The sequence below is a fragment of the Equus przewalskii genome, chromosome 9 (genome assembly GCF_037783145.1).
Source record: "Equus przewalskii isolate Varuska chromosome 9, EquPr2, whole genome shotgun sequence".
Lineage (NCBI taxonomy): Eukaryota > Metazoa > Chordata > Mammalia > Perissodactyla > Equidae > Equus > Equus przewalskii.
Window position 1 is genome coordinate 23,754,051 of NC_091839.1, and position 11,068 is coordinate 23,765,118.

The window sequence follows — 11,068 nt, forward strand, 5'->3', positions numbered from 1 at the left end:
AATCATTTGACCACAAGGAACTCATTTGCATTATGTCTGGATCGGGTTTGTCAGCAATCAGCAGAAACACTGGAGGATTCTTATGAAGTGAGAAATATCTGACTGATAAATTGCTTCCAAATGTCGCAAGAGGTTTTTGAATCTTGGCTTTGACAATAAAGTTGATGTAATGTTTTGTTTTGTAGACGTAGAATGAAATGTGTTCACTTTGGTTATGCTGCTTTTCCAGTTTGGAGCTAGTGATTTTTTTTTTTCTTAGAGAGGTGTTTCTTGTATCTGAGGTGCCCTGAAAACTGTGAGCTCTGTGTGCCCTCCCAGACACAGGGAACACAGCAGCCCTGGGTTCAGGATCTGTGATTGGAGACTCAGCCTGGGAGTAAGAGAAGACTTCCCAGAGGAAGGGAAACCTAAATAGGGTTTTGGAGGATGTGTAGGAGTCCTTCAAGTGGACTGAGTGCAGAGGGACATCTAGACAGGTGTAAAAGCATATGCAAAGACTAGGAGTCATGAGGCAAGTTGCTTGGGGAGTGATAAATATTTGAGATAGTAAGAGGTTGGCTTGAAAGGGGAGGCAGCCGGCAAGAGATGTGGCTGAAGAGAAAGTAATTTTAAAACAAGCAATTATACTAGCTACTATCTGTTGAGTCCCTAGTATGTGCCAAGTGTTTGATCCACACAACAAAGTAAAGAATAGATTTGCTGTTGGGAATGTAACAAGGTGGTTTGATCTGGCAAGAGGCCTCTCGCCTTTCGGAGATTGCAGAAATTCAGGGCCCCTGGGCCATGGAGGGATGGCAAGGACTGGGAAAGGGGAAGGTGCCATGGAGGCTACAGTAAAAAACCCCTGACATGGGTGGGGCAAGCCTGGTGGCACAGCGGTTAAGTTCACATGCTCCGCTTCAGCAGCCCGGGGTTTGCCGATTTGGATCCCAGGTGTGGACCTATGTACTGCATGGCAAGCCATACTGTGGCAGGCGTCCCACATATAAAGTAGAGGAAGATGGGCACGGATGTTAGCTCAGGGCCAGTCTTCCTCAGCAAAAAGAGAAAGATTGGTGGTGCATGTTAGCTCAGGGCTAATCTTCCAAAAAAAAAAAAACCTGACATGGATACAGACAGATCTTATTTCAAATTCCTGCTCCACCTCTGCTTAGATGTGTACCTTGAGCAGTGATTTCCCCTCTCTCAACTTCTGGCTCCGCTCACCCACCAAAATGACAAAGAGTTAGTGTCCTTGATATGTAAAGAGCTCTTACAAATCAAGGAAAAAAAGGCTCACCCCCAATAGGGAGGGGGCACTGAGGCAAAGGGCATGATGGGCAATTTGCAAAGAAAGAAAGTCAACAAACACATGAAACTACTCAGCCTTACTGGGAATCAAAGAAAGTCTCATTAAGATAATGACAAGATAATATTTTTCACCCATCAGATTGGCAGGATGGAAACAATAATACCCAGTGTTGGCAGGGATGAGGTAAACAGGTACTCATACCTGCCGGTGGGAGTGTCAATTAGTACAACCTTCCCATAAGGCTGCTCAGCAATAGGCAAAACCACCTGAGCACATCTTTGTCCCAGCCATTCCCCTTGTAAGAATTTTTGCTGAGAGAATAATTGGTCATTTGGAAGGAAACACACACAGGAAAATGTTCCTCATGGCCCTGTCTCTCTATAATAGTGAGACACTAGAAGCAAAGAAAATCAGCCTCCAGGTGTACTGGTAGGAGAGGGGCCCTACTCTCTTCTGCTCCTCCACTCCTTTCAACAGCTATTCAGTGAGCACCAACTGTGTCCCAGGCATTGAGCTAGACACTGGGAATTCAGCGACAAGACAGACAGGATCCCTGCCCTCATAGACCCCCTAACACTGACAGTAAGAGTTAATTCATCCTTATGTGTTTCTGGATGGACTCTGTCTACAGCTTTATCAGGCTCAAACATTTAAGAACATCCATGAGGGGTCGGCCCTGTAGCCGAGTGATTAAGTTCACGCATTCTGCTTCAGAGGCCTGGGGATTGCTGGTTTGGATCCTGGGTATGGACCTACACACTGCTCATCAAGCCATGCTGTGGTGGCGTCCCACATAGAAGAACTAGAATGACCTGCAAGTAGAATATACAACTATGTAGCAGGGCTTTGGGGAGAAAAAAAGAAGAGGAAGATTGGCAACAGATGTTAGCTCAGGGCCAATCTTCCTCACCAAAAAAAAAAAGAGAGAGAGAGAGAGAGCGATCCCTTTAAAAAAAAAAAAAGAACATCCATGAGTTCTTCATTAACCACCAATACAGAAAAAAAACATTAAAAAGCAGACTGATTCTCTTTAAGTTTATATACTAACATGCATATTTTTAGAGTAAAAAAAACTATAATATTCTGCATGGAGTCTCTGCAAGGCAGGGTGATGGGTGATTTTATTGTTTTGCATTTTTTATTCATCTGCATTTTCTCTTTGTTCTTGGAGAAAGGTTTCTTCCTTTGCAGGTGAAATCACCCAACAGAAGTAGTGGAGGGCCGTGGTAAGAACTTGGGCACAGCAGCTCAAGCGTCCATCGATGGATGAGGGATAAACAAAATATGGTATGTACGTGCAGTGGAATATTATTCAGCCTTAAAAAGGAGGGAGTTCTGACACCTGCTACAACATGGATGAACCGTGCAATCACTATGCCAAATGAAATAAGCCAGACACAAAAGGACCAGTACTGTATGATTTCACATATATGAGTGTTGGCTTCAGATGCTGGCTCTCTTGACCTTGAATAAATTATTTCCTCTCCCAGCCCTCTTCTTCTCTTCTGTAAACTGGGGTCTTAATATCACCCACCTCTAGGACAGAGGTCAGCAAACATTTTTCACAAAGCGCCAGATAGTAAATAATTTCATCTTTGCAGGCCAAAGGGCCCCTGTTGCAAATAGTCTACCGCAGACAGTATGCAAACAAATGAACGTAGCTGTGTTCCAATAAAACTTTATTTACAAAAACAAGCGCTGGGCCGCAGTTTGCTGGCCCCCATCATAGAGTTTGGAAGGATGACAGAAAGTAATTCATGAACAAGGACCTAACCCACAGTAAGTGCCAGAGCATCGCAGGCTGTTAATGTTATTATAAAGAGAACCATGCATGCACATGCCTTCTTCTGAGGACCTCCCACTTGGTTCCCAGACACACCCAGGGTGTTTAGAATATCTCTCTGGACTCCAGGTAGGCTATGCACCTCTTTATCATCGTTGACGTTGTTGATAAATTCCTGAGAAGCATTGGGTGCTGTCCCGGGTGCTGAGAGAATTGTCCCGCAGTGCCCTCTGCCTTCCCCATCAGAGGGTTTATGGCACCCAATTCGTTCTCTCTCTCCCCCTCTGTCTCTGTCTCTCTCCCCAAACTGAGGGCAGGGACTATGTCCTGTGTCGACCTTGTTCGCTGCTGTGTTCCCCACACCCGGCATGAACCCTGACACACAGTAGGCTCTCAAGGAATATTTCGAGCGAAGAATCGTAGTTATAATAGTTCACACTCACCATGTGTCGGTCGCTTCTCTTGGCACTTTACGTGTCTAACCAAATCCCTTCCTCATGGCAGCCCTGTTGGGGTAGATACCGTTTTCATCATCATCCTCCATTTCACAAATAAGGGAAGTGAGGCACAGAGAGGTGAAGTAGCTTGTCTAAGGTCTCACAGGTGGTGAGAGGCAGCCCCAGGACCCACAGCCAGGAAGGCAGCCCCGGGAACGCACACTCTGTCTTAACAATGATGCTTCTGAGTGAGAGAAGGGGGATTTGAACTCAGGTCTGTCTATCACCAAAATCCACCTTCCTCCCATCATATAATGCTGGTACCCAAACATTTGGGCTCTGGAGGGAGCATTGTTTTACAGTGTGACATTGAGCCTCCTCCATAGAAAAATGAGGGTCCATGTTCCTTCCCCTTGAAAGTCGGCGGGTATTGTAACTGCCTCAGCCAATAGCCTACAGCAAAGTAACAATGTGTCATTTCTCAGGTAGGTAATAAAACTGATACAGTTTCCGCCTGCGCCTCTCTCTCTCTTTCCCCTTCCCTTCCCCTCCTTTTCCTCTTCCTCCTCCTCCTTCTTCATTTTCTTCTTCTTCTTCTTTTTCTCTCTCTCTCTCCCTCCCTCTCTCCATGCATCCTGACAGCCCTTAGCTAACACATAAGAAAGAAGTTTAGTTCCCGCAAAGTTCCCATGCTGGACACACCACTTAGAGAAAAGCACAGATGGCGGAGAAGCCCTGATTATTCCAGGCTCCAGCTCTTTGAGTCTTTCCAGCCCAGACGCTGCCCCAGCTTCCAACCCACTGCAGCTGTCATCAAATGGAGCAGAGAGGAGTTGCCTCCGCCAAGCCCTGTGTAGGTGGCAGGTTTATAATCAAAATAAATGTGGTCCTTGTCTGAAACCACCAGGTCTTCGAATAATTTGTTACACGGCCATAGTACTGGGACCATTGGTTTTGGTGTTTGTTTTGCTTTGTTTTGTTTAGTACACGTGCCGTAGGCAGGACATGCATGGCTCCATCACTGGGAGGAAGAGAGAGAAGAAGAGCAGAGGGGCAGAGTGTGGACAGGAGGGGAGGATGGTGAGGTGGAAGGAGGCCAGGGAAGGAGAGAGTCAGTGCCTGTGCCGGGAGGAGGGCAGGCACCGTGCAAACAGCTGACCTCCCAGCTGGATGGCGGGGCTGGGGTGGGGGAGGACTCTGAGAGCTCGTGAGAGGTAGAGGACCCCCTCTAAGAAGGCTGGGCGAGCTTTCTGCAGAAGGCGGTGTGGATCACGGCCATATGGACAGACAGGATTTCCTCAAGCTAGGAACAGAGCTCCAGACTATGGGACCAGCTTAGGCAAAAAGTAGCAGACAGGATTGCGCAGGAGATGTTGTGGGATGGAAGGTGTGGGAAGGTGTGCAAGGAATGAGGCTGGAGTGGTTGGAAGGTGGAGCCAGATTATGGCTCAAATACCAGGCTGAGAAGCTTGGCTTTGATTCAGAGAGTAGTAGGGAGCCACAGAAGAGTTATGAGCAATAGAAGTTCAAGAGCAGATCTGTCTCTCAGGAATTTTGTTTCCACCTGAGATGTAGAGTACGGACTGGAGAGGGGCAAAAGGGATGCAGGGAAAGCAGCTCCAGCACTAGGGACTCGTTAGAGAAAGTTGACTAGTTGTCCCCCAATATCCATTCTTCCTTTCTTGCTTATAGTACTAGAGCCACTGGTTTATAGCTAGGTGCATGAATACCCAGAATAAAGACTCATTTCCCGACGTCCTTTGCACCTAGGTGTGGCCACGTGTCTAAGTTCTGACCAATAGGATGTGAGCGGAAGGGATGTGTGTACTTAAAAGGAAAAGGCACTTCCCCATTTCCTCCTTTCTCCTGGCTGGAAGGCAGATCTGATTGACGGCAGGGGTGGAGGCAGTCATCTTGGACCATGAGGTGGGAGTGTGATGAAAATAACAAGAATAAAAAGAAATTTCCACATATTGAGGTATATGGGGAAGCTGTTCTGGTTTAAACCTGGTTCAGCCCAAAACTTGTTTTTCCCAGAGCAGCCTGACTCAAACATGCATTGTACATCTGCTCCAAACATTTCCCCAAAGCAACGAACGCACTCTTTAAGATAGGGATGGGTGTCTCCATTCCTCTGACACCATTATCACTGCTTCTTTGAAGTTTTTCTTCCTAGGAACCCAGGGTCAAGTTGACCTGCTGTGTACGTGCTAAACTGCAGTAAAACATTCCCTTGTGGTTTTGAGGAAAAAAATTGTGTTCCTGACATGCTTGATGTATGTTCTTTGTTCTGAAATGGTAAATAACCATGCTATAAACCAGGCTTCTCCAGAGAACTTTCTTCCCCCAGTGGAGACTGCATTCCTGGGCTAGTCCTCAGCTTGGCTCAGATAAATATCGGCCCATATTGCTAATCTATAGATTGGTTATTGATTATTTGCATCATCCAGACTTATTTTGGTGGGGCGGTGAGATGAAGAAGACTGGGCCCTGAGGATTATGGAGCTGCCAGATGGGCCCTGGGTCGGCTGCAAGAAATAAACTCGTACCTGATTCAAGCCACTAATGGTTCGGGTCTTTCTGTCACAGCAGCAATCTCCGTCGTCTCAGAAAATGGCAACTCCAGCCTTCCAATTGTTTGGACCAAAACATGGGGTCGGCCTTGTCTCTTTTTCTCTCATAACCTGCCAGTCTTCCTTCAAAATATTTCCAAAATCTGACCACATCTCAGCATCTCCATTCTGCCATCTCTAGGTCTCCCTGCTGCCTCCGTTCTCCCCACTGGCCCATTCTCAGCACAGAATTTAGGGGATCCTTTTGGGAAGGATCTTGGTCATAACTGATTCAGGCAAGAAGCATCCATGGATGCCAAAACTAATAGGCGGACAAGGGGACCGCCCGGTGGCACAGTGGTTAAGTTCACACGCTCTGCTTTGGTGGTCAGGGGTTTGCAAGTTCTGATCCCGGGCATGGACCTACACACCGCTCATCAAGCCATGCTGTGGCAGCATCCCATATACAAAATAGAGGAAGATGGGCACAGATGTTAGCTCAGGGCCAATCTTCCTCAGCAAAAAGAGGAGGATTGGTGGTGGGTGTTCACTCAGGGCTGGTCCTCCTCAGAAAAAAAATAAACTAATAGGTGAACGTTTTATGACACACGACACGGGATATTTGCATAGCCTCAAAGTAGCTCTTCACAAGATGCTTGTTGACTAGAATGGGGAAAAAATGTCACTTTACAGTGGAGAAACCTGGCTGACTTCGCCCAAATCAAGTGATCGGGACAAACATCACGTGCCTCCTGATACAAAGCACTGAGAAGAACACAACGTCCGTTCTGGGATATTCTTGCCGAAAAGTGTAACCAGCATCTATCATGAGGAAGCGTCGGAGAAAGCCAAAACCAGGGGCATTCCGTGAAATAACTGCCCTGGACTCTTCGGAAGCGTCAGGGTCAGGAAAGAAAGGAAAACAGAGAAATTGTTCCCGATTAAAGGAGACTGAACAGGCATGACAATTAAATGCATCGCATGGTGGCATCGGGACCTACATCAGGGAGAGAAAAAAAGCTTTTTTTTCTTTGTTTCACTGTAAGGACATCATTAGGACAACGGGATAAATAGAAATAAGTTCTGTAGGTCAGATTATAGTCCTGGAGACCCGTGGCTGAGTGAGAGAAGCAGGCTGTTTTTAGGAAACAGGTTTACCCCTAAAGTTTTTAGGGGTACAAGGAGATCAGGTCTGCAACTGACTCTTAAACAGTTGAGGAAAAAGAAGTGTGTGTGTGAACCTCTGCGGAATATGGGAATTCTTTCTATCATTTTGCAACTTTTCTGTAAGTCTGAAATTATCTCACCACTTGATCAATATGACATAGATGAGCCTCAGAAACACTCTGAGGTCACACATCGTCTGAATCCATTTATGCGAAATGTCCCTAAGAGGCAAATCCACACAGACAGAAAGCAAACCGGTGGTTTCTGGGCACTGGGGGAGGGGGAGAGGAATGGGAAGTGACCACTAGGGGGTGTGGGTTTTATTTTGGGGTGATGAAAATGTTTTGGAACTAGCTGGAGGTGATGGTTGCACAACACTGTGAATGTACCAAATGCTACTGAGTTGTTCATTTTAAAATGGTTCATTTTACGTCAAGTTAAGGAAAAACTTGATCAAAACACTTTATAGCTCCCTCAGTCTCTCTGATCCTTACAGTGACCCTGCAAACCCATGATCCGTCCCCATTACCTCTCTGACTTCATGTCCCACCCTCTCCCCTCTCCCGCTCTGCTCCAGATACGCTGGCCTTGCTGTGTGAGCCCATCCACCTCAGGACCTTTGCACTGGCCGTTGCCCCTGTCTGAAAATCCTTCCCAGATGTTCCCCACACCTCACTCCCTCCCCTCCTCCTCCAGGTCTTCACTCAACTATCACCTTCTCAGCGAGGTCCTCCCCAACCACACTAACTTTTCAATAAAACCCCCAAAACACCTGCTAGACCCTTCCTGGCCCCCCTCCCTGCTTTAACTTCCTCCACAGCATTATTGCTATCTGACAGCCTACATCACTTACTTTTTTATTTGTTTTCCACCAGACTGTAAACTCCACGAGGGCACATTCAGAGCTGTTGAGTTCACTGCTCCCTAGAATAGTGCTTGTGTAGAGTAAACACTTAATGAACATTTGTGGGGGTTTTGTTGGGTGCTTTCATCTTTTTTTTTTTTTTTTTCGGTGAGGAAGATTGTCGCTGCACTAACATCTGTGCCTGTCTTCCTCTATCTTATGTCTTATGTGGGATGCTGCCTCAGCATGGCTTGATGAGTGGTGTGCAGGTCCACGCCCAGGATCCTGTTGACAAAAATAATCCATAACCAGTCTATAAATGAAAATTTGGGTGAGTTTATTCTGAGCTAAAATGTGAGGATTATAACCCGGGAGAGTCTTTCCACAAAGGAACAGAGCACTCCAAAGAAGTAGGGGTATACAGGGTGGTTATATACCCTCAAAGAGGGTGTTTCACATATGATTGAAATGTCCCTTTTACAATAGTCACGAGGCTGCTCTGTCGGCACAGTGATTGATGGAAACGGCAGATAGGGCTGCTGTCTCGGTGAACGCCGCAGGCTGGCAGGTCTGTTGCCTCGGGCTGGGCGGTCACAGATGAGCGCTGCAATCAGTTCCCAGCCTAAGGAAAGATGCTTAATCTTTAAGGAGATGCCAACGTCGGGAGGGGGAGGGAAGTTGCACCTTTATCTGAAAATGTCTGAGCAGATATACAATGCATGCTCAATGGCCACAGTCAGGCCCTTTTGGAAAAAACAAAGTCAGGCCAAATTAGGTTTATACCAAATGGCTTCCTCATATACTCCAATGTATCCCATTGCTTGCCATTTCAATTTGTCAATCCGAACCCATGAACACCAGGCCACCGAAGCAGAGAATGAGAACTTAACCACTATGCCACCAGGTCAGCCCCTAAATTTTGTTGAATGCATGAATAAATGCCTTGCATAAATGGTCATCAGAAGTTTCAAGCTGCAGAAACTGAGGCTGTGAGCTGCTTGAGATGTCAGTGCAGGCACCGGAATGCAGAGCTGTGTGTCTGCAGAACCCTCCCTTGTCGCAGCATGTCGTCCCGGTCATTGAGTTACTGATTCATTCCTTTGTCTATTTATTTTTCATCATCGGCTGAACATGGATCCCCATCCTAAGCCCTTGACACATCTTCTCACCCGTCTTCTCACGAGCCTTTCTGGCAGGTACTAGGACTTAACGCTCGTTTTCGAGAGGAAGAGATGAGAATCAACAACTCTCTCCAAGCCAGGATCCGCACACAAGTCTGTCTGGACTCCTTTCTCGCTGCCGCGGGCCCAGCCCCAGCCTGGACCCGGCGCCTCCAGTTTCAGGAGCCGGCCTGGCCCGTCTGCCTTTTATCCCTCCCAGAGAACAAACGGCTGCCGCCAGCCTCCCCGCTCCGGCCAGGCCGGTTCTTGGCCCCGCCCTCCTGGTGCCGCTCCCGCGCCTGTCGGCCGGCAGGTCTCCGGGGAGCTCCCAGGAAAAGCCCGCCCTGACCCCCTGGGTCTCAGAAGGGACTCCTCTGGGCTCCCACCACCGGAGCGACCTCATTCTGGCACATTTAGGGCGGCCCGTGTTTGTGTCACCTCCCCAACCACACGGGGAGCCTCTTGAGACTCTGGCTCAGGGCAAACCCACTGGAGTTGGAGTTTGGCCACCCTCTCATTTGCTACCGTCATTGTCATCACCAATGTCACCACTGTCCTCAGAGCTCAGTCTCCAGTCTCGCCTCCTCCAGCCAGCCACACGCCTGCAGACATCACCGGCCCAGCCTCCGCAAGGTATTCCTGAAAGCCTCTTCGCATTCCTGGCTCATTCTCGAAATTCAGGTCAAAGCTCGGTTGCCACCTCCTCAGAGAGGCCATCCCTGACCATCCCACCTGAAGCGGCCACACACCCCTGGCCGTCCATCCTCCATCCCTTCACCTTTATTTCCTCCATAGCACTCACCACAAACTGAAAGTCTTATGCACGGACGTGCCTACCTGTTTATTTCCCGCCTCCCCACCACACCCACTAGGATGACGATAACACAAGGGCAGAGGTTTCATCTGTCCAGCACTTAGAATGTGCTTGGCACACAGTAGGTGCTTAAGTATTTGCTACCACCTGACTTCGGGACTTTTCGTATGCCATTTGCCATGCTTAGAATATCATTCCCTGTCACATCTTCCTTGGCAAACTCCTATTCATCCTTCAGAACCCCATCCAGTTATCCCTTAATCAAGGAAGGCTTCTTTGACTGTCTGACACACCCACCACAAAGCTGGAATAAAGGCCTCCTCTGAGGACACACAATGCCCTGTGCCACCCCTATTAGTGCACATATCACGCTGAATTGTGACCATGGGTGCAGCAGGATCTATTTCCCTAATTTGACTCTCTTCTTGAGGGCAAACAGTGAGGCACAAATTAGACCTCAGGAACCCTTTAGTGAATGAATAAATTAATGAATGTGTAAGTAAATATATCTCCCTGAGCCTCAGCTCCCACCTTATTTATGCCCCTCCCCCAACAACCTGCCATACCTCCCATTTACTGCAGTTTGACCTCCTTCCTCATCCTGGGAATTCACTAGCAAATCCTACAGTTGAGGGTGCGTGGGGTGAAGACGCACTGGAGAGGAAGATGAGGGCAGAGATGGGGTGGTTTCAGATGTGACATGCGCGGGATCTTAGCAGGCCCCAGTGAATTCTGGGGCTTGGTTCCTAGGAGCCCCCAACCCAGAGAATAAATAGTCCAGTCCCCCAACGACAAAGCTACGCCAGTCTGGGGAGAGAGGCAGACCCAGACCCACAGGGTGCTCAGCCGGCTCAGGGAAGGCGCTGTAAGGGCAGTGTGGCCAGGCGTGGGGTTGGAAGGGGTTCCCAACTGCCAGGTCCCCCTGGGGAGTCTGCAAGGCGGGAATCCTCTGCCTCCGCCCGGACTTACTGAGTCAGGCCATGCAGGGGTGGGAGCCTCCACTGGTATTTGGGCACCACT